Source organism: Poromitra crassiceps (genome assembly GCF_964638095.1).
Source record: "Poromitra crassiceps genome assembly, contig: HAP1_SCAFFOLD_1918, whole genome shotgun sequence".
NCBI classification, from domain to species: domain Eukaryota; kingdom Metazoa; phylum Chordata; class Actinopteri; order Beryciformes; family Melamphaidae; genus Poromitra; species Poromitra crassiceps.
Window position 1 is genome coordinate 13,610 of NW_028150498.1, and position 6,116 is coordinate 19,725.

Genomic DNA, 6,116 nt, shown 5'->3' on the forward strand with positions numbered 1-6,116 from the left:
AATCGCCACATTATATACAATTATGTGCTCTGAACGAACAACTTTGGAACAATATTTCAAGAGAAATATCTTGAAAAGAAAACATTTATGTTCAAGATTGAAGATTCAATTCACCAGTGATCCATCACACCTTACTATCTGTTTCAGTGCCCGCATTCACTTGTGAAGAACATCTGCTGAAATTAAATATTTACCTAGTGTAGACATTTCCACTGGCAACAAACCATTATTGGCTTCAGTTCAAGGCATACAGTATCACATTCTGAGTCACGACTCTGAACTCTATGAATAAAGCTCAGTGGAGTACATGTAAGATATATCTCCATCGCCATCGATGATGGCGCTGCTCCTGAGGGATTACAGACACACACCCTTGTAGCCTACTTCTATCCTTAGATTAATTCAATAAACCCCAACCTTTGCCTCTACTCAGAGGTGGGCAACTGGCGGCCCGCGAGCGCCCCCTGTGTGGCCCCTGCTGGAATTGTAAAATATATATATATATATATTTTTTTTTACAGTGCACCTGAACGCAACATGCAAGATACTTTTTTGGCTCGTGGAAATTCTAATTGGCTGGTAACTTTCAAATCTAGCAGCCATATTGGCAGGTGGTCAAAAAAGTTAATTTCAAGCCCTGCAGGGAGAGCAGGTGGTGACATAGGAGTGAGTGAGAAAAGGATCAAATATTGGTGGTAAAGACTGAATAATGACATCACAACTGTTAATTTAAAATGAGTTATTCCTCTAAACCTGGCTTCAAATGCCCCAAATGCCCCAGCAAAATCTCGCCCTCTGGTAGCGAGGACATTTTTTTGTGGCCCTCTCTATCATCGAAGTTGCCCATCCCTGTTCTACATGCCTGGCCGTATTCCTTACCCTAAGCATCATTCTATTCTAACCTTATCCCTAAACCTGAATCAGTGGAGTGAGGCCAGTAAAACAGCTCCTCTCTTCCACAGGTTCTCACGGTAGCAGTACAAGAACACAGTCATCTCTCACATACACACACTGGTATCATTGCAATGGATCACTGCTGGCACCTAGTGGCGGTTTTGTAGAACACATGCATTACACTCATGCCTCATCACAAAAGTCTAAGTATGAAACTCTCATCATTTTCCCCACAGTGAGAAAGAGAGGTGGGGGGGGGGGGGGAAACACGAGTCGGGAGAGTTAAAATTGTACTCTTGTTTTTATCGCAGAAAGCAAACTTTGCTGTGTTAACAAAAATTCACATAATTGCAATGCACCCTAGCTAAATAAATAACAATGCCGCTACTGTACTCATTTGAAAGCATATATACCCCCCTCAGGAATATGCTCCTCTGAGCAAGGCAGCGGTGCCTGTTTGCTCACAAATTGGCCTATTTTCAGTGTGGTGCTGTGCTTTGGTAAGTAGACTTACAGCTGCAGAGAGAGGCACTGCTGTCTCAGCAACAACGCACGGCAAAAGAGAATGTAAATAGAAACACATGCAAAGCAAAACCTTTGGCTAATTATACAGCCGTCTTACAAGATCTGTGTCCCTGAGCGCTGGGGAGAAAAAGTGTCAAGCGCAGAACGTCTTGGTTAGACATACATAGCTTCAGTGCACAACCTCTGTGTGGGTTTGCCAGCTTGGGTATATCTTAATAAAGCATACACTAATTATACTGCAACAACAACACATAATAATCATGAGGATTCTCTGGTTTATATGAGGTGGTGGAGGTTTGGCAATCTTTACCAGTTAATTACAGAAGAGACCGTATAATTCAGAAAGACTGGGTTCAATTCAATGGCATTGTGAGACAATCGACTATAAACTTAAAATAATAACTTCAGGTAATAATCACAAATCACCGACATCATCATTGGGATCTAATGAAATATGTAGGGGTTTTGCAACACCTTTTCTTTAAAAGGGCCTTATACCAGTGCAGTAACCACTCCAGTGTATTAGCCTATGGAAAAGTATTGTAAATACATAACAGTACTATGTACAGGTACTTGATGAAAATCTCCCTAACACATACAGTACTAACTCACGATTCAAATGACTCCCTCAATGTAAATGATGTATTTGGAAGAGTTTCATAAATGTTGTATACATAGAATACTCTTCCGTAGGTTAATATAGACCAGAAGATTAAATTCAAGTTTAGGATTTAATTTAAAACACTGGGGTGCCTGCATGACACACATCTTAAGATCTAGGATACAAGACGGGAGTTTCGTTACACATTTGGATCCTACAAATAACTTTTCAATTATTTTCTGTAGTAAACACATGACCAACAGATAACGGACAACAGACATCAACAAAATGGTTCTTGTGCAGTGGCTTGAGGCAGTTGCTCTTGAAAATCCTCATAAGGCACCAAAATTGAAAATAGTAGCACTGTAAAAACGATAGGTGTCTAAGAAAATATTGATGGCCTTGAGTATCACGAAATGTTTTGGCATACTGTATCGATTCTCAAAAAAAAAAAAAAAAAAAGTGTAACTTTACATGTAAAGATTTGTGGCAGTGGTTCATTTTGTGTTGCGTTTAAAACCTCCACCGCTAGTTAGCAGTGTTGTAACTTCAGCCATTTGACTCTACGTACTGACATAAAAAGGTAAACCATTTACTCAGATTTGACGCATAATGTGTTCTCTATAATATGACAGTTTTGCTAAAATTGGATAAAACAAATCGCAATATATCTCCTTGCTTAATGTATCGCAATATATTGAGAAGTAGCACCTGTATCGTTATACGTATCATATCGCCAGGTTCTTGACAATACACAGCCCTAAAAAAAACGTGTCGATAAAAAGGCAAGCGCATGTCATCCTATAGTATGGGTGTGCAGTAGTAAAAATTCCATTTGCTTATAAATCAGTTAGTGCAAAAGACACTCTTGCGTCTGCCCTCTCAGTGCAGTGTGAACAGTGGTGTGTGTGTGTCTCAGTGCGTGGCAGCAGAGTTCGCGCTCGTCCTTCCGTCTCAGTCGTCTTTCTTGTCGGAGATGCTGTCCTCCTGTTTGTCCTCTGGACTCGTGTGATCGGCCTCTTCCTCGTCGTCGTCCAGACTGGCCTCCTGGAGGGCCTGGTATCGCTGGAGCTCCAGGTAGGTGGTGAAGAGCTTGGCGTACTCCGGGTGGGTGGAGGCGAACGCTTGGAATTCAGCTGGAGTACCACAGGCACACGGGAGAGTGTTAGAACATACTGTATTAATATATATAATATAAATAGGCATACAGCTCGGGATGTGGGAAGCTCAAATAAATGAAGACAAACTAAACGCATAAAGAAATTTCTAGTTTGTATAATTAGACTTGTGATTTGTTCAAATTCTTGCAATATTACCAAGCAAAAACAACCACAGACATTTTGGAGGAAGCCTGTTGTAAAATCGAAACATTTTTGGTCGCAATAATCGTAAGGAGAGAAAAAATTAAATAAAAATTATGCATGAGAAGCTAAATGCTCGGCACGAAGCTAGGAGCTAGCTAGATCTTTAGCTGAGCCTCAAACGGAGTCGACTGACCGAAAGTGATGAAGCCGGAGCCGTCGGCATCGATCTCCTTGAAGAGCTTGGCCATGTTCAGATCGGAGACACCCAGAGCCGAGCGCAGCAGCGCGGCAAACTCCTCCCGCGTGATCCTCTCATCCTCATCGGTGTCAAACAACTGAGAAGAGAGCAAGGAAGAAAACGGTATTTCGCTTAAAAACACAAAGTTGCATGTTCAGAAACAGATAGAAATGTACAGAAAAAAAAATATATTAAAAAGATCAGAATGGGTATGAGAAAGCTCATGTAAAACAGAACTCTCTCCCCAGACTCAAATATTATGTGGAATCGCTGCGCTCCGCATACTACATATTAGAGTCTGTGGCTGTGCCACTTCGCTGCCCCTGCTGCTGTTTTGACGGTGGTACAATTGATTGACTGACACTGACAGCACCAATGGAGTAGTGGTTTTCAAAAGTCACCAGGGTCACGTTGGGTGGGCGTGCATGATCGCTAAAGTCGTTGCTGATTGGTGCCCCCAGGATTCCTGGGGAACCAATCACTGGCCAGGATTCTGACATCAGTCTGGAGGGAGCAGCAGTGTCCCACACCCAGAGAGAGAGAGATCTGCAGCCTGCAGTAACGTAGTGTATCAGCGTAACTCTCATGGGTTTGGTGTTGAGACCAGTAAAACAGTAACCATACGGAAAAGAAAAAGTCCAGTTCATCTGAAATGAATTAGGCAACAATAGAATAGACCTCAAACTTCAGTCACACTCGCATAAGATGTACTTTGGGAGGACAATACGCACCAACATCAGCGTTCTGGAGGACGACAACATGACCAACATCACCACAATAATGTAGCACCTACTCGGATGGACAGGCCATGTCATCCACACGCCCAACACACGACTCCCCAAACAGAGCCTGTACTCCCAGCTGAACCATGGTCAGCGAGCCCCCGGCCGGGGGTCGAAACAAACAATATAAAGAAGACCAGTCTGAAGAAAATCCACATCACTATTGAGCAACTGGGAAACACTCTGACTCCACAGGAGCATCCTGGAAGAGATCCGTGCAGGAAGGAGGAACACACCACCACATCATGACATGGAACTCTGCCGTGTGGCAGAGACCAGGCGACAGCAGCTCTAGGCCTAGAAAAAGGCTCAACCAACCACCACCACCACTCACCCCTGCCCACAGCGCACCAAAGGATGTGGATCGGCCCATACAGCCATCTGAAGAGCCACAAGTGGACGAGCCAACCGAGAGGACAGTCATACTCGCCTTGAGTGACCGCCGATGATGATGATGATGATGATGCGGTTTGTCCAAAATCACATTTGACCACACGGCCACTGAAGCAGCTCCAAGTCCTCTATGCTCTCCAGTCAAACAACAGACACACATTGTTGACTTGACATTATCCATGCTTCACTGAATGCCTCCTCTGTTCCTACAGTATTGGCATAGCCCTACGGAACAGCCTGCTGTGCTTGTGTACTTTAATATCGATTGTAGACTGGGTGATAAGATTACAAATTATATATATATATATTATTAAGTTGCTCACTGATCCTGGGCTAAGCACTGTGAGATACCAGTCACATATGTGGAAACTTTGGTATGACTCTCTTTTATAATGTACTTTTGTTCTTTTATTGTGCCCTTATGTGCTTTTTGTAATTGTGTATGTGACATCTATGAACCAAGTGTCTGTCAATAAAGGTTTGATTGATATATATATATATATATATATATATATATATATATATATATATATATATATATATATATATATATATATATATATATATATATATATATATATATATATATATATATATATATATATATATATATATATATATATATATATATATATATAATATAGGTTTACTTCCTTGGAGTAGGATCTCAGAAATGCCAAAATCCCTGGCACGACAGTGTAGAGTTTACCATGAATGGTGTGATAAACAAAATGTAGTCGAAGAAACACCTCGTTAGTGAGAGGAGTCAGACAGACCGTGGGCCACAAGTATACTCTGTACAAAGTTGTATATGTTTAGACGCACAGAGAATCTCATTCTAATCCCAGTTACTCAAGTAATCTGTTTTGAGTCAATGCATGTCGGTCTAAATGCCACTGGCACATATACACATTTCTGTGCACCCTTATTCAGTACACGTTCAAATCCGGTATATTCGACCAGCCTTCCCCTAGTAGGAACGCAGCATCATCAGAATAGTTCTTCTATCCTACCTGGAAAGCCATGCGGAGAACTTCATCGGTGTTGGCCGGTCGACACAAGATCGTCACGCCAATAACATACTCTCTGAAGTCTATGGTGCCGTCTCCATTCTAGACAGGGTCAAAAGTTCAAGGAAAGATTATTGCGTCGTTAAATGCACAGATATAACATATAATATAGTTTCAATTTAATGTCATTTTACACAAGTGGAGGAAGACAGTGTAAGGTGTGCCTGTATCTAGCACTTCTTATCCATAATAATAATGACATGTTTTGATTATTGAAATCCTCTTTTTGAACTCAACCCCTCCAGCAGGTGATACAGCTCCTTGGGAGGGAAGCCAAACTGCTTGAATCATAGCTTCTTCCCCCAAAGT

General features: G+C 41.7%; 1 pseudogene across 1 annotated transcript; it reads right to left on the minus strand.

The window, feature by feature from the left end:
• Window positions 1-1,198: 1,198 nt before the first annotated feature.
• Window positions 1,199-5,849, minus strand: LOC310772081 (lysophosphatidylcholine acyltransferase 2 pseudogene; annotated as a pseudogene). The gene is made up of 3 exons: window positions 5,751-5,849; window positions 3,518-3,659; window positions 1,199-3,156 (listed from the first exon to the last, which is right to left on the minus strand). The product of its transcript is annotated as a lysophosphatidylcholine acyltransferase 2 pseudogene (transcript).
• Between the last annotated feature and the right edge of the window lie 267 nt (window positions 5,850-6,116).